This window comes from Lutra lutra, chromosome 2 (genome assembly GCF_902655055.1).
Source record: "Lutra lutra chromosome 2, mLutLut1.2, whole genome shotgun sequence".
Lineage (NCBI taxonomy): Eukaryota > Metazoa > Chordata > Mammalia > Carnivora > Mustelidae > Lutra > Lutra lutra.
In genome coordinates this window covers 20,176,420-20,198,935 of record NC_062279.1, presented here as the reverse complement: position 1 = coordinate 20,198,935, position 22,516 = coordinate 20,176,420, and the positions used below count along the sequence as shown (strand labels likewise).

At 37.1% G+C, this 22,516-nt stretch overlaps 1 protein-coding gene and 1 non-coding gene across 3 annotated transcripts in view; both read left to right on the top strand.

The window, feature by feature from the left end:
• Positions 1-22,516, top strand: part of DLC1 (DLC1 Rho GTPase activating protein) — a 419,765-nt gene that overhangs the window by 120,526 nt on the left and 276,723 nt on the right. The window lies entirely within an intron of this gene.
• LOC125094540 (U6 spliceosomal RNA) lies at positions 6,528-6,639 on the top strand. The gene has a single exon (XR_007125563.1). It is a non-coding gene; the product is annotated as a U6 spliceosomal RNA (small nuclear RNA).

The window sequence follows — 22,516 nt, the reverse complement described above, 5'->3', positions numbered from 1 at the left end:
AAAATAAAAAAAATTAAATTACAAAAAAAAAAAAAAAAGCACCTGCTATTATCCTGAGAGCAGTTCTTTTCTCTCATATTTATTCCATGTTCATCTTTTACTTTAGAATAATTACCATTGGTATCTGCTACTTCTCCCTTGAAACATACATATTTTAGTGTGTGGTCACCTTAGAATTTGTAACAATTTATACAACTTTGTGCACAGTTCTGTCATTTTTCTTCCGTATTCCCACATTTATAAATGTGCTCATGTTTATAAATGCATTTCCACTGAGATATGTCTGTATATTTTTATGATAACCATCTACAGTAAATTTTTAGAATGAGAAACATAAAAGCATCAGTGTTGGGGACTTTAATCCTTTAAAATACTTGAAGATGGGTCTGTTTTCAAATTTTTCATGTTTGCCATATTGATTGACCAAACTATTCACCCCACTGGCAAAATTAAGAAATACTAACATTGGGGCACCTGGATGGCTCAGTAGGTTAAGCATCTGCCTTCAGTTCAGGTCATGATCTCAGGGTCCTGGTACCCAGCCCCACATCAGGCTCCATGTTCAGCGGGGAGCCTGCTTCTCCCTCTTCCCCTGCATACCTCCCCAACCCCACTGCTGCTCTGTCTCTCTCAAATAAATAAAATCTTTAAAAAAAGAAATACCGGGACGCCTGGGTGGCTCAGTTGGTTAAGCGGCTGCCTTCGGTTCAGGTCATGATCCCAGCGTCCTGGGATCGAGTCCCACATCGGGCTCCTTGCTCATCAGGGAGCCTGCTTCTCCCTCTGCCTCTGCCTGCCATTCTGTCTGCCTGTGCTTGCTCTCTCTACCTCTCTCTCTCTGACAAATAAATAAAATAAAATCTTAAAAAAAAAAAAAGAAAAATACCAAAGTCAGTTGTTGAACAGAAACATACTTTTCCGTGCCCCTAAAACAAATATTTACTGAAAAGTTGTCAATTTTGGATAAAATTGTGACTGTCTACCCAGCTGTTCAGGTGTGTCTTGTTACCTGGGCACACTGTCACGGCTTCATTGTGATGCCACTGCTCGTTAGTCAGTGAGCACTGAGAATCATTATGCAGGGGACTGAGCCTCCAAACACAATATTCCACTTCAAGACAACCAAAAACTGCTTAACCCATCTTGACCAATACCACAGGCAATTAGAGAACTGTACATGGAACTTGGTCCAGCTACTGAACTGTAATTTAGTAAAATTCTCCAGCAGGCCCTGAGAAGAACCCAGAAAGAAACACTCCACTGTCAAAGACAACTGACTTTTAGGAAATTTCTTAAAGAAAATGGCCAATAATGAAAATAGCTTGAAAAGCAGGCTTTTATTTTGGGGGGAAGTGTTGTTTTAATATGTGTGTGTATTTAATTTTGTGTTATTATTGGTGTTGTTTCTTTTGAATACAGTTCTTTTTCACTATAGTTTGAAAATAATTCTTTGTGGGGGTCAATTCTGTTTCCAATTTTTTCTGGGTAGGAATATTAGAACAAAGAATTTTACCTATTTTGTGAAAGAGTAAACAGATACTTTCCCCCTCAATTTGGAATTTGGGAAATGATCTGTTTGTGTAATGGCAGTCTGGTTATTTTGTGAAAATAGAGAAAGCTCCAGTATCCTACTGAGCCATTCTTTTCACTAGGAACTAAAATTTCAAATTTAATATTAAACAGAAACATTAAATTCTAAGAACATCTACATCTAACATCCACTCATAATGAACTAACCTTCTGCTCCATAATGTCATAATTTAACAAAATGTTTATTTTTATTTCAGAATTATTTAATGTTACATTTGATTTGCTGCTGTGAAATCTATTTATAATGGTGACTAACTACCACAAATGTTTGGCTTTCCTTTTGTATGTAAGACCTCTGGGTTTCTACATGCCTATTTTTTCAGTAAGTTTTCTTCTTTTATATGTATTATTAGAACAGGACCATTGAGTAATCTTCAGATTTTTCATGAAGACTATGTATATATCATGCCAAAGAGTGAGCATTAAAGTAGATTTCTGTGATGTATTTCACACAAAAATGAAAAAGTCAAAAAGTAAGCATTTACTTGTCAATAGCACTGTCTTCCCTAAAAGGTATAAATGTTTTGAGGTGCAGGGGAAATGAAGGTGATGATGGCACTATGTAAGAATTTTGACATGTTATTTTTAATAAATGTTATTTAACTTCAAGTCTTGAAAAAACAGGATCTTATTTTCCCCTTTTCAGCTAATGTGATATGGTCACATCTACACTGTTCTTGAAATTATCAGTACCAAAAAACACATAAGAAAAAAGAGATCTAGTGCTTCATGTCCAAAAAAATCACCAATTTCTCTCTCAAAATCTGTGATTTGTTCTTTTGAAACAGTCTCATAATGCCTTTCTTGAGAGACACTTTCACAAACAACCCATGATCAGTCATACTACTTTTATACAAAGTGCTCTGACTCATGATAGAAAGATATACTGGCATCCTTCTGGCCATGGTATCAGTTGGTTAAGTTGTTCCTGTATTTATTAATGTAGGGTTTTGCATGAAAGATTTCAAAGCAGGGCACTAAAACCTTAGGGTTTTTATTGTTTTTTTTCTGAAGATACTTAAAAGTGTAGGTGTTGATTAAATTACTATTCATCATACATTTATGCAGAGAGAAACCAAGTTCTAGATAACAAAGAAAACTTATTTCACTTGTAGAATAAGTAACTGGAGGAACAGGGACAGTCTAGCAGTCTGTAGAATAACCAAGAGCATCATTAAGAGCAATGCAAGGATATGTTTTCAATTTAGTCTAAATTCCCCTTCCCTCTTTGTCCCAGAAACTCCCTTACTTGCCTTGTGATAGAATTCTAATAACAGTGATGAAACCCTCAATCATTTGGGCATGTTGGAACCACAGCTAGACAGAGCAGCTTTGAGAATGTCCTAAACGATCTAGAGGAATTTTGAAACATATTGGCATTCATATCAGAATGTATTAAGTACTAGAAAATAACCCTTTTATTGAAGTCATCAAAAACAGCAGAAATTATTAACTGTCATTATTGTAATTACTACAGAGTAAAAAAGACAGATATATCTTATTTTAGCTCAAGGTGGCAACAGTGGGTCTAATTCCACAGATTGAATACACCCCTTATCTTTTCATCATTACTACCAAAATAGCAATGGCGTAGATGAGGGAAAACATCAGCTGGTGGAAGGATAGGAACTTTGGACAGGCAGACGGACGCCCAGCCAAACACTGCCAACTTCTTTAGAGAGCAGTTCAGAATAAATCTTGTCTAAGGCCTGCCACAGTGTGATGAAAATAGAGCTCAGGAGTATGCCTTGACTAGAGTTCATGATCATTTCTAGATGACTTTTAAAAAGACTCCCAATACTACGATCAACCTAATAGTCCAACCACTTTTACTGACAGTTCCAAAACTTGTACGATCTATTCTGTTGTTGAAGAGAGCAGTCTCTCAATATGATCCCCAAAACAACTGTTTATGCTGTGGTCAGTTTAGTGAGGCATTTACTACAATGTATTATTTTTCTCCATTCTGCATGATAGAAACAAAATAGTAATTTTCTGGTCTGGCATTTACTTGTCAATAGCATTGTCTTCCCTAAAAGGTATAAATGTTTTGAGGTGCAGGGGAAATGAAGGTGATGATGGCACTATCTAAGAATTTTGACATGTTATTTTTAATAAATGTTATTTAACTTCAAGTCTTGAAAAAACAGGATCTTATTTTCCCCTTTTTCAGCTAATGTGATATGGTCACATCTACACTGTTCTTGAAATTATCAGTTTATATTTTGGCCACTGTGCATACGAGAACCATAAATGGTCACTTGTAGTATTTCTATGAATCTATATCTCTCCATGGTAAAAAGCATAGACAACAAGAATATGAACTTTAAGAAAGTTTTATGTAGGGCTCCTGGGTGGCTCAGTGGGTCAAGACTCTGCCTTTGGCTCAGGTCATGATCTCAGCGTCCTGGGATGGAGCCCCACATTGGGCTCTCTGCTCAGTGGGGAGCCTGCTTCCCTTCCTCTCTCTCTACCTGCCTCTCTGCCTACTTGTGATCTCTGTCTGTCATATAAATAAATAAAATCTTTAAAAGAAAGAAAGTTTTATCGAGGTAATAATTATAGAGAAAAGCATTGCCTACGTAATAATAATTATGGAGAAAAGCATTGCCTACATAATAATAATATCAAATATAAAAAAGACAAACATTTATAAGGACAAACATTTATATGTGTGGCAGACCCTGTATTATGGACTACCGAGGCATAGTTCATTGAATCCTCACAGCAGCCTTTTAGGTAGATGCCATGATTTCCTAGAGTTCACAGATGAGGAAACTGATGTTTATAATGGCTAGCTACTCTGAGTTGCCTAGGACCTCACCGCTTAGGAAGGGATGGGGTTGGGATGGCCCTGAGATCTTCCATGCTCCTAAACACTGCTTTACGCGGAGATTCACCTGCCAGCCACCCAGCTTCAGAATCAACATAAATTGGTTTGAGAGGTTTTATGTCGGAAACAAATTGTCACTGATATTTGAGTTGTCAGAGTGCCCAACCCAGTTTCATCACACAGTAAAGAACCGGTTTGTCAGAGCATGGCATAGGTCATATTGTTCTAACATCATTTTCTAAATCATCTGTCTACCATAGATTTTTTTTGTATCATTTTTTTAAATTTTATTTTTTATAAGCATGTAATATATTTTTATCCCCAGGGGTACAGGTCTGTGAATCTCCAGGTTTACACACTTCACTCACCATAGCACATACCCTCCCCAATGTCCATAATCCCACACCCCCCAATACCATAGATTTTTTACATGTGTTTGGGTATGTATGTATACACACATGCATACACACACATGTGTATTAAATTATACATATAGGTGTGTGTTTATATATGTGTATCATAAAATACATACATATGTTTGTGTATGTATTTATTATACACACATACATTCCCTGGTGTTATTTTCCAGACACCTTTGTTGAGTAATTTTTAACCAAATGGTTCAATTTTTAATGAAACCAAATTTGTAATTAGTAAGTTTTTATATAGCCATAAAATTATTATTCAGTATAAATATTTATAATATATTAATTTTGTATAAGACTATTTCTCAGGAAAAACACAGATAGTATAAAGGCACATTTATTCATTGTTACCAGGTGTGGGGTGTGGTGATGTCTTTATCTGGGATAGAAGATTTAAGGTTTGACAAAGTTTGAGAAAGGGCCTCTAAAGGGAAGCTCATAAGGTAGAAGACAGAGGTTAATGGACACCTTTGACAACCAATAATCAACTTAATTGTTGCTTCTGTAATAGGAGGACTTCCATGTAGGCTGGTTAAAAATAAAAAATAGAAAGCTTATGAAGTACTGTTTTGATAGAGAACAATTTATTAGAGATGTCAAGGACAGTCTGATTGGGGGTATGATATTAATTATGATGAATTAGCCACACAAGATTAAAAAAAAGAATTCTTAAGTCAGAATTTATGGGTGAATGTAAGAGGGTGCCTGAACCCTTTGAAGTTGTATTTTAAATTATATATACACACACCAGCATTTACATATGGGAAGACTGTCAGTATCTGCATCAGATTGTCAGACTCTCCAAGCCTGCCATAAAGAAATGCTCATCTGAGATTTGGTTTTTTCTCTGTTTATTTGTTTTTTAATTAACATATGCTGTATTGTTTGCTTCAGGGGTACAGGTCTGTGAATCATCAGTCTTACAAATTTCACCCTCCCCAATGTCCATCACCCAGCCACCCTATCCCTCCTCTCCCAACCCCCCAGCAACCCTCAGTTTGTTTCCTGAGATTAAGAGTCTCTTATGGTTTGTCTCCCTCCCTGGTCCCATCTTGTTTCATTTTTTTCCCTCCCTTCCCCCCACGACCCCCCACCCTGCCTCCCAAATTCCTCATATCAAAGAGAGCATATGATCATTGTCTTTCTCTGATTGACTTATTTCGCTTACTATAATACCCTCTAGTTCCATCCACATTGTTGCAAATGACAAGATTTCAGGGGTTTTTTGATGGCTGCATAGTATTCCAGTGTGTGTGTGTGTGTGTGTGTGTGTGTGTGTGTACATGTGCGTGTGCGTGTGTGTGTGTATACCACATCTTCTTTATCCATTCATCCGTTGATGGACATCTAGGTCCTTTCCATAGTTTGGCTATTGTGGACATTGCTTCTATAAACATTCGAGTGCTCGTACCCCTTTAGATCACTACATTTGTATCTTTGGGGTAAATACCCAGTAGTGCAATTGCTGGGTCATAAGGTAGTTCTATTTTCAACTTTCTGAGGAACCTCCATGCTGCTTTCCAGAGTGGTTGCACCAGCTTGCATTCCCACCAACAATGTAGGAGGGTTCCCCTTTCTCCGCATCCTCACCAACATCTGTCATTTCCTGACTTGTTAATTTTAGCCATTCTGACTGGTGTGAGGTGGTATCTCACTGTGGTTTTGATTTATATTTCCCTGTGCTCGCTTCGGCAGCACATATACTAAAATTGGAACGATACAGAGAAGATTAGCATGGCCCCTGCGCAAGGATTTATATTTCCCTGATGCTGAGTGATGTGGAGCATTTTTTCATGTGTCTGTTGGCCATTTGGATGTCTCCTTTGCAAAGATGTCTGTTCATGTCTTTATCTCTTGATTGGATAATTTGTTCTTTTGGTGTTGAGTTTGATAAGTTCTTTATAGATTTTGGATACTAGCCCTTTACCTGATACGTCATTTGCAAGTATCTTCCATTCTGTCGGTTGTTGGTTTTGTTGACTGTTTTCCTTTTTTATGCAAAAGCTTTTGATCTTGATGAAGTCGCAGTAGTTCATTTTTGCCCTTACTTCCCTTGCCTTTGGCTGGTGTTTCTAGGAAGAAGTTGCTGTGGCTGAGGTCGAGGTTGCTGCTTGTGTTCTCCTCAAGGATTTAGATGGATTCCTGTCTCACATTGAGGTCTTTCATCCATTTTGAGTCTATTTTTGTGTGTAGTATAAGGAAATGATCCAGTTTCATTCTTTCTACATGTGGCTGTTCAATTTTCCCAACACCATTTGTTGAAGAGACTATCTTTTTTCCACCGGACATTCTTTCCTGCTTTGTTGAAGATTAGTCGACCATAGAGTTGAGGGTCCACTTCTGGGCTCTCTATTCTGTTCATTGATCTATGTGGCTGTTTTTTGCCAGTACCGTACTGTCTTGGTGATGACAGCTTTGTAATAGAGCTTGAAGTTCAGAAGTGTGACACCACCAACTTTGGCATTCTTTTTCTACATTCCTCTGGCTATTTGGGGTCTTTTCTGTTTCCATATAAATTTTAGGATTATTTGTTCCATTTTTTTTTTTTTTGAAAAAAATTGATGGCATTTTGATTGGGATTGTGTTAAATGTATAGATTGCTTTAGGTAGCATAGACATTTTTACAATATTTGTTCTTCCAGTCCATGAGCATGGAACGTTTTCCCATTTCTTTGTGTCTTCCTCAACTTCTTTCATGAGTACTTTATAGTTTTCTGAATACAGATTCTTTGTCTCTTTGGTTAGGTTTATTCCTAGGTATCTTATGGTTTGGGGTGCAATTGTAGTTGGTGTATAGAAATGCAACAGATTTCTGTGCATTGATTTTTATATCCTGACACTTTACTGAATTCCTGTATAAGTTCTAGCAGTTTGGGAATGGAGTCTTTTGGGTTTTCCACATAAAGTATCATATCATCTGCAAAGAGTGAGAGTTTGACTTCTTCTTTGCTGATTCGGATGCCTTTTATTTCTTTCTGTTGTTTGATTGCTGAGGCTAGGACTTCTAGTACTATGTTGAATAGCAGTGGTAAGAGCGGACAACCCTGCCATGTTCCTGATCAAGAAAGGATGCTGTACTTAGTCAGATGCTTTTTCAGCATCTATTGAGAGTGTCATAGCTCATTTGAGTGTTGATGATTCAATCAGTTATCTGGTGAAGATACCTGATGAACATAAGAACACCTTTGTTACAAATAATATACTTCAGGCACATTGACAGGAATTATTTCTTTCAGGCTTATTTCCTGGTAGAGAATTCCACGTAGCCTTTTTGCAATAAATTAGGCTATGCTTCGTGGATACTTGAAAGCCAGTTCTCCTATGGAAAAAAACACCAGGGGCACCTGGGTGGCTCAGTGGATTAAGCCTCTGCCCTGGGCTCAGGTCATGATCCCAGGGTTCTGGGATCAAGCCCCACATGGGGCTCTCTGGTCAGCGGGGAGCCTGCTTCCCCCGCCCCCCGACTGCCTCTCTACCTCCTTATGATCTCTCTGTCAAATAAATAAAATCTTTAAAAAAAAAAAAGAAAGAAAAAAACAACATTGGCATTTGTCTCAATTATATAGAATTACAATAAAATTAAAAATGATCCAAGAGGGAGCTCAGTGGGTTAAGCCGCTGCCTTCGGCTCAGGTCATGATCTCAGGGTCCTGGGATCGAGTCCCGCATCGGGCTCTCTGCTCAGCAGGGAGCCTGCTTCCCTCTCTCTCTCTCTCTCTCTCTCTCTCTCTGCCTGCCTCTCTGTCTACTTGTGATCTCTCTCTGTCAAATAAAAAAAAAAAAATGATCCAAGAAAGAAAAGAAAAATCCTCAGGATTTTCCCATAATAGTTTCAGTGTAAATCAAATTTTGTATCTGAATGTAATCACATATTTTATACATATGATCATTAAGCTAACCTCATTATGCTTGTGATATATTAAAAGACAGGCATTAAAACTGAAAACAAGAATATAGATTCTGGAGTCCAAATCATATCATTTTAAAGTATCTTATAAAACCCAATTCATACAAGGAATTTTAGTACTATTTGTATTTTGTTTTACCAGAGTATTACATACTATATTTTTAAATTATATATAATATTACATACTATATTCTTGTTTAAATGGTTATCAGATGGTTATTTTTAACACAGCTGGTAATTTTTCCTAATGCTGTGCATTATTTAAAACAAAACAGAGGGATAAAACATTATTGTCTTCTTTACAAAGAGGCACTGCCAATACTCCTTTTTACTGAAGTCTGAGGGAAAATGCAAGATGATATATAAAATTAGTTAGAATTTAATAATATTTCATAATGTCACATAAGTAAATAGTCAGCAAAGGAAAAAATGACACACATAGAATTTTTAAAGAAAGTTTAAGTCAGCCTCTTCTGAAACATCAAAAAAATTGAATTAGTACAGTTTACCATTAATAAACGCAAAAATGTAATGGTCTTAGAAAAATGCCTTTGATTGTAATGCTTTTGAATGTGGTAATTTTACTCTGACACAGAAAAGCAGTAACATTAAAGTATGTGGATTTTTCAAGAAATATTTCTTTGTTCACTAAGATCCTCATTGTTTATGAGAAAGAAAAATAAAGCAAAATTTATAGCTTTTTAAGGAAAAACTGAGCCACTAAAGAGCTGGAAAAAATGTTTTTAAAAAGGACATCATTCTGTTATTATTATGAAATATTTCTTAGAATTCAGTGATTGTAAAGCATAGAGGAACCCATTCACATATTCTGGATTTTGAAATAATAAATATGTAATTCATTAATCTTGGGCTTTGAAAAATAGAAATTTTTTATAGTCGTTTTCTTTTATATTTAAAATAAATTCAAAATCCTCTCATTTCTTATGTTTGAAGATACTGACATCTGTTTCCAATGCATTTACACATTAATTCATGACAGTCTTGCTTGGGATGGGTTATTTGATCTCCACAATGACCTCCTCAGAACAGTTTTTTCACTTTGAAACTAGAAGTTTCATTTTGTCAAAAATAAGCATAACTTGTACCCAGATTCACTGATCCTTAATACTAAACACTGAGTGCATGGTATTGAAAGAATTTTTTGAGTTGGCAAAAATGTTTTTCTATCTTGTTTGTGTTTATTTTATAATAATCTAGTTAATTAGTTGTTCAGAGGAGAATTCCTAAAACAAAAAAAAAATGGGGAAAATGAGGGGGAGGAATGGCACACATACGGATCATGGGACAGTTAGAACTGAATAGATTCCATTAGGGAAAAATAAAAAATCATCTCTGCAATCTGAGGTTTTAGTCATATGAATAGTACTTTTGTGTGTTATCATCATTACAATGAGAAAAATTTAGTTTTTCCATGTGCTGATGCTACTTCTCGAATCCAGCTCATATTTTCATCCAAGAGCAATAACAACTTCCAGTTATTTCTGGGCAATGTAAAATGGCAAGCCAGCAGCGTGCCACATCACAGTAACCAAGAATATAATTCATAGCACTGAGCAGTAATAATAACCACTAAGTCATTTTCACAGTCCTCCCTCTCTTCCTTTCAGACCTCGTTGTCCCAAAGCTCTAAGTACATATTCAATATGTCTCCCCCCCTTTTTTTTTTTGCTGTTCCACTCTGACTGATAATTAATTTTAGCCCTGGCATTTGTTGGCCTCAACACTCAACTTCTTAAAGACAGTTGAAGTCAGTTGAAGTGTTGAACCAAGGACTCCATGGGAATATTCAGTAGCACTTACACAAGTTTATAGTTAGGGCCTCCTAAGCTCTAGTTGTGAGCTGTCTACAACACAACAAACTTCTAAATGAAAAAATAAAAACATGTACAATGCATTTGGATATTCTGACCCTCACACTTATAAACATTTGGAATCATATAACAAAAATATGAAAGTAAAGGGGCGCCTGGGTGGCTCAGTGGTTAAAGCCTCTGCCTTCGGCTCAGGTCATGATCTCAGGGTCCCGGGATCGAGTCCCGCATCGGGCTCTCTGCTCAGCAGGGAGCCTGCCTTCTCCTGTCTCTCTCTGCCTGCCTCTCTGCCTACTTGTGATCTGTCTGTCAAATAAATTAAAAAAAAAAAAAGAAAAGGAATTATTTACTTTCGATTCATGATGTCCTAAAACACCATCGCTTGAAAAATACCAATATTCCTGACTCTTTTAGGTATTTAATGAACATTTTGTATGCTAATTTTGTTTTTTACATTATTCTTTATATTATTGTCAGCACTGCCATTTTTAGTGATTGTTTCTTTCCACTTAATAACTTAGTGTAATCCAGATGAATTCTGTATTTGTAAACTCCTTCCAAGTAAAATCAGTTGATGTTCATGAAAATGACTCTCATTGTTTCCTGTTCACTGTAAATTGCTTTATCCGTTTTATTTTGTTGTTGTCCTGTTGATTTATTTTGAAGGCCCCATCTTTGTTTGTAAATACTATAGTAATTCATCAAATGGGCACTTATCAAATTATCCATAATGCAAAATACAGAGAATCCTACAGACAGCCAAAACTAACTGAATGACTTAGTGCTGTTCAGAATGTGCTCTGGGACCAACCCCGCTCCCCCGAAACTGCCTTCCTCCACCTGCCCCAACCAGATTTATTTACTTTTAGCTCTTTTACATATTGGCCTTATGAATGAGATCTTCTTTGGTCAATCCATAGCATAGATTTTGTCCAAATCCTAGACTAAATGAACTATAGAAGTGAGAAAATGTTGAAGAATTTGTGTGTGTGTGTCCAGAGAGCCTATGATATGTATCTACTCCATTTCTAAGATCACTGTGGTGAAACTGCCCCTAGAGCTTCCATGCTGCTAGGGCAAGATCTTCACTCCTAAAGCTTCATCCTCACTGAGTCCCAAACTCTGGGAAATAAGGAATAAGAAAGTGTGAGAGAGAGAATCCTGTCTGGATTAGAAAAACTTTTGACTTTACCTGGGTCTGGACTTTTGCTATATATATATATATATATATACATATACTATAGTATATGATATATTATATATAGTGTTTATTATATATAACACTACAGTGGACAGTTCTTTTTTTTTTTTTAAGATTTTATTTATTTATTCGACAGAGATCAGAAGTAGGCAGAGAGGCAGGCAGAGAGAGAGGGGGAAGCAGGATCCCCGCAGAGCAGAGAGCCCGATGCAGGGTTTGATCCCAGGTCCCTGAGATCATGACCTGAGCCGAAGGCAGAGGCTTAACCCACTGAGCCACCCAGGTGCCCCACAGTGGACAGTTCTGTATACATTTTTGCCTGTATTTCCACTATTCTCTTAGTAGTTTCATAGACCAAAAAGGAATTACATATTTGTTAAGGAGAAATTTTTTTATTACTAGTAATAATGATCTTATATTTATCAGACATTTGTACATGTTATTTTAATAAAAAGGTAAAGAACAATATTAGTAACCATGTGTAATAACTGATATAGTCATGGCTTCATAAAATTATTCTACATTTTTCTTAAAAGGCATTTTTGGTAGGTGAACTGTAATACAATTAATGTTATGAACATTAATTTTATGAAATCCAGTTGTTTTTTTTTTTTCCAAGAAGCTATAAGAACTTGCTATAGCTGTGTGTAAGCTACTGCACTAGGCACTGGTCTAGAATTTAAAAGGGTTGGAGGGAGACGACATGATTGGAATCTCTGGAATCAGACTCTGGGACCAAGAATTGCCCGGGGAAGTTGTATTGGTGAGGGTTTCTGGGAGATAGATTTGTATGGAAGTGAGGAAGGCCAAACTGGTCAGAAGGCAGAGTTGGTTCAGCTGTACTGTAGTAACAGCTGTGGCCTTAGCTGATTGTATTAGAGATCTCTGGAGCTGGGTGACCCTTCAGCATTGTCCCAAATTAAGGAAGGGGGTTAGATCCTTGCACTAGCCAATCAGTCGGTCTTAGGCTGCACCTAGAAAGTGATAAAACTTTGAGGGAGGCAGTTCCTTGCTGCCAGGGACATTTCCCACATTGACAGCAGCAAAGGAGCTGATGCACTGCCCGGAAGAGGGAGTAGCTCTGCAGTCTCCGCCACACATGCCATGACCTTCACCTTCGTAGGTTCATAGGGTGCATTCTCTGGTGCGAGCAGCAAATACCCAAATGCATGGGTATGAGAAGATGTTAACAAGAACCAAATTATAGTTATGGAGACCCGGAGGGAACAACCGTAAGGAACAGGAAAGATGCAGGCTCATATACTGTTGAAGGTATATACTGTTGAACCCATAGAGATTGAAAACTGACCTTTTGCGAAGGATTACGCAAAGGAAAAAATTAAAAGTGGATTCAAGATTTACATCTTAAAGAAGACAATGGTATGGCTATTGACTTAGGAAATAAAGAAGCAGAGACAAGAATGAGGAGAAGAAAAAGCAAGGGGCTTTTTATGTGTTGTTTTGTTTTGTTTTTTAAAGATTTTATTTATATATTTGACAGAAACACAGAGAGAAAGGGAACACAAGCAGGGGGAGTGGGTGAGGGAAGAGCAGGCTCCCCGCTGAGCAGGGAACCAGATGCAGGGCCGGATCCCAGGACGTGGGATCATGACCTGAGCTGAAGGCAGATGCTTAACAACTGAGCCACCCAGGAGCCCCAGGGTTTTTAAATCAACCTTATTTTAGGGTATAATTTACATACAATAAAATATACCCAACTTAAGTGTGCATACCTCCAGAATGTTTTTGGTAGTAATGAAAAGAAAGAAAAACAAAGGTTAGCAAAGGAAGTTTTATTCAGGGAAGTTGTATAATCCTTTTTTTTTTTTTGCATTGTTTTATTGTTTTCCAGGAATGTGATCTTAGCTAAACATATGCTATCCAATAAAATGAAATCACAAAACAAAATTTTTTATTACACCTTCCACAGTAAAGACCCATGTTAGCTGCTTTTCTCCCTCCTTGATTAGACAAAAACTCCGAGACTCCCTTGAGTCTTACTAGACACTCTAAAGTAATATAATCACTTAAAATCCAAAATGTAGCAGTCGTAAATCAGAAATAAGAACGTTTAATTTTTATAATAATCAACATTTCAATCTTCCTTTCTCTGTGAGGCTTCTCCCCTCTTTCCTAGTTTGGTCCTGCTGAAGGCAGGTGTCTGCCTGCAGCTAGGGAAGGTCGGGAGTGAGGGTTCAGCTTCCTTTTCCTGCCTAGCTCACCCTGTGCATTACTGGCTAGCAACTGTGTCACAAGAGGTGGGATGGCATGGAGGACAGAAAAATTCTCACTGGATGCACATGAATGCTCTATGGCCCTGGAAGATATTTAAAAAACCTTTACCTGCAATAATCAGTTATCTGTTGCTGTGTAACAAAACATATTGAAACTTTGCAGCCTAAAATAATTATTATTATTTCTCACAGTCTAATAATTAGTTCAGAATCTGAAACCTGTATGCTGTTCTAGTTTAAGGTATCTCATGAGATTGCAGTCAAATGTCTGCTGGTGCAGTCATCTATCAGCTTTACAGTGGCTGCAAGATCTGTTTGTAAATTGGCTTACTCATGTGACTGGGAGATTGTGATGGTAAATTTGTTGTTTTCTATGTGGGTCACTCAGTGTCTGGTTGTCCTTGTGCATAGTGTCTGGCTTCCAAGAGAGTCAAAGAAATCAAGAAGTCAGACTAGCATGCTTGCCATATTCTGTTGGTCATGCAGACCGACCCTGGCTGAATGTGGGAAGAGACCAAACAAGGACATGTTTGCAAAGGCGAGAAATATTGAGGGCCATCTTGAAGCCCAACCAGCGAAAGGAGCAGTGTCTCTCAAGCATGCAGAGACATTCACGGTGTCCAAAAGGCCCTCAGAAGACTCATCTCATGACAGCATCTTGTCATATAAATCAAAGATCAAGATTTTGTTGTATAAATCCCATCCAAGTTCAGTGAGACTTCCCAGTTCCTCAAGTATAGCCCTTTGAGTAGAGTTCCTCTTGACCTGAAGGCCCATGAACATGCCCAATGATCAGTGGTATGATAGATACTGCATAACCTCTATAAATTCTCTCAGACACAAAGGGGATAAAAGGGATGCACATAGGAGTCGGTGGCCTGTAGAAATTCTGAAAAACAGCATGGTAGATACCTGAATGTTCTTGGTGAGGAATCAGTCCTACTACTTCCTAGGAATTGTTCTCCATGGTTCCTGGTTCTTCCCTTTGAGATCTTGGTTCTACCCTTTGAGTCATCCTTCCTTTTTCTTATGAAATGACTGCTGTTTGCAGCTAAGTAGTTTTCTCATCTTGGATTCTGCCTATAGAGTTTGGGGGTTCCAAAGGTCTCCATTGGTTCTACACTGTGTCTAAAGTAAAAGTGTTTCCGCTATTACAGTCTCTGAAACTTTGTGCATCTCCTGTGTATCTTATAAGAGCTTACTCCATTAGAGCCAACTTAAAAATCTCTTCAAGATAAGTCTTCCCCTACCTCAAACCCCACTGAGGCTTCTGAGAAACAGTGCCTTAATGATTCTTAGAAATCCTGTTGTTTAATATAAAGACTCTGTGATGTACCTCCTGAACATTCCTGGTAAGCTTTCTGTGTGGATAGTTTTCTGAGGCATTATCTTAAATGGTTTTGAGGATTTGGCAAAGAATTTTATCTTTAGGTATATTTTCTTGGCTACAACCTAGATTTGATCTTACCCAGAAACAATTTCTTAATTTTACTATCATTTTTCATCTGGAGAAGCTGTGAAGAAGGCTTTCTTTCTCCTTTTGCATTTTAGTATGAGGAACAAGAAGTCAGGCAGTACCTTTAACCCAGCCTGGAGATCTCCTTTGCTAGAGCACTAAAGACCTTCCACGTTTTCTCCTTTCCATAGTACCACACACAACTGTTCTCTTAAACTTTCTGTCACTAAATAAAAAGGATTCTTTTCTTCTAATAATATTTTCCTCACTTTTCTTTAAGCTTTCGCTGAAAGCTTCCTCAAAGGTCATACAGCTAGTCCTCCCAGTATCTTTGGGGTTCCTTAGTGTTTCAGAAGTGCTCCTTAAGGTCCAGCTAACATTTACCTGCCACCCTATCCCAAAGCTCCTCCCACATTTTTTCAGTTTTTACTTTTCTTGTTATCGTAGCCCCTATTTCTAGTACCAAAATCTGTATTAGTTGTCTGTTGTTACATAACAGATCAACCCTAATTTAGTGGCGTAGAACAACAGTAATCAATGTATCATGTATGTATCATGGCTTCCATATACTAGAAGTTCAAGAGTAGCGTATTTATGCACTTCTAGTACAGGGTCTCTTGTGAATTTGCTAATGTTGTCTAAGGGTGGAAGATCCACCTCGAAAATGATTAATTCCTCACATGGTTGGCAAGTCGGTTTTTCCCCAAGTGAACCTCTTCATGAGACAGCCTTGGTATCCTTATATCATAGAGGCTGGCTTCCCTAGGGTGAGAAATTTAAGAGACCAAGACAGAAGTTGCAATGCTTTTTATGAACTAGTTTGGAAAGTCACACAATGTAATGTCTGTTGTATTCTTTTCGGTCATGCAATACTCATCTGTGTGGGAGGGGACTTCCCAGGCATGTGTCCCAGGAAGCAGAACTCACTGGGAGCCATTGTGGAGCTTAGCTACCATATCTCTAATTCCCTCAATATGGACTTTATGTTTCTAGTTTTGCGGGTCACTTAGTTTTTCTACAGCCCCTAGGAATGCAGACATTTTTAGCTTCTCCTGGATGAGGCCTGTTGACACCTCTAGTCAATCCTCTGAACAGGTCCTCAAATTATGCCACACATACATCTCTGACCATAAGAAACACTCACATTGCCTTTTTCTGAAATATCTAGGAATCCAGCTGATACTAATAAAGCCACATCTCATGTGACTCATCACCAGCTAGGTAGCCCAGTCAGGACAGATTAGGGTCCTGTGCCCCCATGCTGCCTGGACACATAGCAGACTCTCCATGTCTGAAGGGGATGTTTGAAGTCCCTTTAACCAGCCTTGACTTGAGAGTGGACACTCTACTTACTAATACTTCCTTGTAGAGCAAGATGTATGGGAGGACTCATCACACACCAAAATTTCTCCCCAAAGTCACTTCCAAAATCTTCTGATTCCTGATCCTATTATATTCTTGGCAGGGGTGGGTAATTAAGTGTTGTCTGACACATTCTCCTCAAAATACTTTTTGCAACCTCTCCATTGTTGTCTTATCACAAATCATTTTGATATGAAATCTGTCACCTTAGGGTTTAGGTCCAGATCTCCATTTTAACATCCTGTCACAGGGATCTATGTCCTGAGCTGTGGGTGTGTGCCAGGAACACATCTGCTCTCTGCTGGCATCTGAGAGATAAGAACACTTTGATTAAGATAAAATCACAGATTCAAGGTTATGGTGGTATTTTTTGTCACTCACTAAAACTTTCTTCAGACAGGACTAAAGATAAGGTACACACAACCCAGAGTTGGTTGACCACCACTCTTAATCAGCCTGCTAAAGGTAGTTCCTTAGTTGGCCTGCTAAAGGTGGAGTTTATATGCCCCAAAGTGGGGGAAACTACTTAAAAATTGGTTTTCCTTAGGGGCGCCTGGGTGGCTCAGTTGGTTAAAGCCTCTGCCTTCGGCTCAGGTCGTGATCTCAGGGTCCTGGGATCGAGCCCCACATCAGGCTCTCTGCTCAGTGGGGAGCCTGCTTCCTCCTCTCTCTCTGCCTGCCTCTCTGCCTACTTGTGATGTCTGTCTGTCAAATAAATAAATAAAATCTTTAAAAAAAAATTGGTTTTCCTTAAATACACTCTCTGAATACATGCTGATAAAGTAACATGTTAAAACATCACAAAATAATTTGTATGTTGACTTACGGTGGAGCCATAGATTAATGAATTTGAACATATTTTAAAAATGGTAATGGCAGAGATAATAATAAATCATAGTAATTTTGCAGGAGAAAAAAAAATGTTTGCCTAGACTTTAACTGTTTTCTAACTTGTGGTCTACATGACATAATTTTTTTGTCCATTATGTGGCCTGGTTTCCTCTTCAGCTCCAACAAGTGCTAAAGAAACATCCTTCTGCACGAGTCAGACTTCTTTGGGAAGTGTAATGAGGAAAAGGCTTATGACAAAGGATGGGGTCTGTCTGACCAAAGGTTCTGGAAGTTCAATTTGGGGCTGAATCTAGAAGTTTCAACAACTTCTGGGGATGAAGAAGGGTAGATTTCTGCAGTAAGTACTCCTATTGAAGGATCTCAAATGGTCAGAAAGACATGGGTGGAGGGAATCAGGTCGGGTTGGCTCCAGGAGAGGAAAGATGATATATTCTGAATTAGTTGCTGCATGGACAGCAGGAATAGGCCCCAAGGACACCTGCTTATATTTAGACTTAGGCTAAAGACTCTTTTTCTTAAACTTCTCAAAACAATAGAATACTAAATATAATTTTTTTCTTATAAAATTCCTGGAAATTTTCATTAAAATATTGTCATTGAACCAGAAAATAATTGCTACATATATGGCAAAAACTATATAATGACAGTTAAAAGCTGGAGGTAGAAAATTAAAATTATTTAATATTTTTATTACTGTTAATATCATATATTTATTATTTTTTCCACAATTACTCCTAGCATATTTCTGAGTTACACAGAACGAACATTACTCATTAACTGGTTTAAAGAATATTGGCACCATAGTTTATCCATGATTCTATTTGCTGTACAAATTGAAAGGAGTATTACAAGGGCATGACTATATGCTCCTCTGTGCATCCTTTCAAATCAGTTCAATTAAAGTTGTCAGTAAGTTGGCACATACGGGAAGCTATGACTCTCTCAGGTTGATAAAGAACTTTCAGTGTCGGCATAAACAAAAAAAGTATGTAATCAGATGTTTAAAATAGATTTAAGATAAGAGCACATTGTTTTGAAGGGTTTGTAAATACATAAAATTTTATATAGTATATAAAATATATAATATATATAAAATACCATGTGCAATATAGTTTTTATATATATTATGCATTTGTTCTCCTTGGAAGAATCTTTTCATGTTTTTTAAATTCTGTTTCTATACAGTGTATTTCACAGTGCATAAGAATGTTCCTCCACCCCAAAAAGATACTTTGGAGAAAAATTCTAACACATTTAATCTCTCTTGGATCATAAGTTTGATTATTAATTATATTGTTTTCAGATATTATTTTTTACTCCAACATAAAATTAATATACTACTGACTTAAAGTTCTGTAGCCTTTAGATGATTGTTGGATCTTTCAAAGGACTTTCTTCTTTGGTCCCAAAATAGTACAGATAGGCTCTTAGAAATACTAAGTTATTTTTCTTGGAATGAGGACATTCTAAACCTTGAAAAGGATAATATAAAAAAAAAAAAGATTAACACTAGTTGAAATAGTGCCATCATTAAAACTTTGAAGCATAAAAAGCACAGTAGTTGCGTTATCTTGTTTTTTTGTTTTTGTTTGCTTTCTTTTTTTCTTTAAGAATGCTGCCATCTTCTGGTCAAATTGTATATTCATACACAGAATAAATGATCCATAATATGAGGCAATTTAGGTTTATATAAATTCATTTTTTATCGTTAGGGATCACCTATTTAAGATGTGTGCCTGTAATGTCCCCAGGCTAAAGATCTTTAAATAATTTTCAGAAACTTTAGAAAGTTAAATTCACAGAAGATGTTTCATGACTTGTAATGCTATCAAAATATCCGTTAGACAGTAAATGCCTAGGGGAGTACAGATAAGGCAAAGTATCTCTAGGGAATATATGACTTTGTTCTATTTCCGTAAGAAGCTATGGCTAGGGGCACCTGAGTGGCTCGGTTGGTTAAGTGGCTGCCTGTGGCTCAGGTCATGATCCCTGAGATCAAGCCTCATGTCAGGCTCACTGCTCAGTGGGGAGACTGCTTCTTCTCCCTCTGTCATTCCCCATACTGTGCTCTCTGGCTCCTTGGTTAAGAATAATTAAGCAATTTCTGCAAAAAATAATGAATATTGTTATGCTGAAAAAAAATAAAAATTTAAATTAAAAAAAAAGAAAAAAAATAATAATTAAGCAATTTTGACGTGTATTTGCTATATTCATTTCTATAAACCTTTTATTTTCTAAGTAGTTCATCTTGAAAGAATATTTCTATAGTATTTTATAAAAACCCTTAGTAAATGTTCCCCTTTCAACAAAGAGGATTCTTGTGGTGACAACTTTTTATCGTAGAGTTGTTTGAATTTGTACTTCTTTTAAAATTATTTATGAAAGGTTATGTAATTTAAAGAGTTAGATTTGATATACACAAATATATGTAACTCCCTGTATGTATACTCCTACTCCCACACTCTAGTTTTGTTTTGTTTTGTTTTTTTAAAGATTTTATTTATTTATTTGACAGACAGAGATCACAAGTAGGCAGAGAGGCAGGCAGAGAGAGAGAGGAGGAAGCGGGCTTCCCGCCGAGCAGAGAGCCCGATGTAGGGCTCGATCCCAGGACCCTGAGATCATGACCTGAGCCGAAGTCAGGGGCTTTAACCCACTGAGCCACCCAGGCGCCCCACCACACTCTAGTTTTTATCCCTTTCTATTGGTTCCTTGAAAAAACTGGATCTCTTCCTATGTGCCAATCTCTATAGTAGGCACTGAAAATTCAAACAGAAGATGCCATCCTTAGACTTAAAAGCATGTAACTTAGTGGGTTCCTCCAGCCAAGTCCTAGAAATACTCACTGGACCACACAGTCCTTTACTAATCCATCAAAAACATTTTACTCTACCAAAAACAAAAACTAGCAAATCACAGGGCAAGAATGTGAAGCATCTAAAAGACTCATAAGCTATTCTTCTTGTCACTGATGCTTTCTACCAAGTTTTCTACTTTCCCCATCATCATATTCACAATTTGCTGACACATGCAGTCTATTACCAAATAGCCATGAAGTCAGCACAGTAATCAATATTTAATAGGTGAAGCATCTTGACACAGTGAGACCCACTGACTTGACTTACTCACAGTATTCTAGATATATTGCCTTAGCTTTGTTCAAAAATTGCCTGATTAAAGAAATTGGTTATGGGCAGAGAAAGCAGTATTGTTCTCCAGAGCAAGGCTTGATCTGAAACTGACCACATTCCCTTAGATAGCACCAAATGGCATGGAGGATGCTCCACCTTAGAGCTCAGAGGAGAGAAGCATGCCATTAGCAACTCCCCCAGCTTGGCCGTATTTCACTCATGGCACTCCACTGTTTCTCCCATTATCAAAAGGAAACAGGTAAATGATCACATGCATCGTTGAGCTGTGTGAGGGATTATATGAAAATGCTCTCGGTATTCTCTGTAAGAGAAAATAGGAGCCATTGCACAGAGAGGATGCTTAAGAATTCAAGTGATCAGTTCCTCACAGTCAAACCATTCCCTTTGCCTAGAAGACCCAACTAAAACTGCATTGGAATGGCTCTTCTTTTGAATGCTTTTTCTTAAAGCAGTTGTTAGGGTACAATTTAAACTTTCTCAGCCTTCATGCTGATTAGAAATTAGGAAATCAACAAGTCACTCTTACAAGTATCCTAGATATCAATATTTCCTGCTGTTTGGGAGCTGACATATTTTATATAGTTTATACTATATAGAATATATGTAGAGTGTGTGTGTATATATATATATATATATATATTTCTGTGTTTTCAAACCCAAGTTTAATACATTATACCATAGTTACTTATACTTTATACTCTTCTTTGAACTAGAATGGCAACCAAGCTGTGAAGTATATATGTAATTTTTAAAATTCTCATCACATAACCAAAAAAAAAAAAAAGCTATTAAAATTTCCAGTTAAGGTAGTAGGCTTAAAAAATTTGAGATTATGTCAGCCTGTCCTTCATCCTCCTGGTTCAGAGGTTAAGTGGAAGCTTGGATTCAGAATGTTCACTGCAGAGGATTTCAGTCCATAACAAATGACACCATCATTAACATGGCATTTCTATTCCATTGAGAACTATTTAAAGAGGCAAAATTTGAAATATTAAAAATCACAAGTTGAAAGAAGATGCAGTTCTTTCATTTATAGCATTTTCACACATAGCCCTTAACGGAAAATACCGCCTTATAGGTTTATATTTTTTGTCCCTCATTAATGCTTTTTCTGTTTCTCTACTTTATGGAATTCTTTTAGAAATTGATTAGATTCATATTAAATTTTGTTAAAGCAGTCCAAGCCTGGAAACACTAGCAAAACTTTCACAGAACAAAGCAATACAGATTTATAAAATCATTCTTAACATTTCATAAAGCTAGGTGCACTTATATCTTACCTTTCTTCGTATTTTTAATAAAGTAGTTCTAAATATTTTCATTTCAATTAAATAGTTTAACTGGCTCCTTTTAAAGGGTTTGAAGAAGAATCCAGGATTTGTGAAAGTAAATCTCTTAGTAGGGTGCTCAATGCACAGTAAGCCCTCTACCAATGATAGTATTATACTCCTGTATATACAATAGATACGTTCTTTAAGAGGAATACATAAAATTATTTTTATGATGAATTAAATAATACTTTAACCAGCATACTTGCACTTTGCTTAAAATCTCTATCAAGTTCTTTGAGCTGAATCAAATTCTAGTATTTTCTGCACTAGAATGAATTAAGGAGAGTCACCATCCGTAATTGAAAAAGGGCAACCCAAGACAATTGGGTTAACTAAGAAGA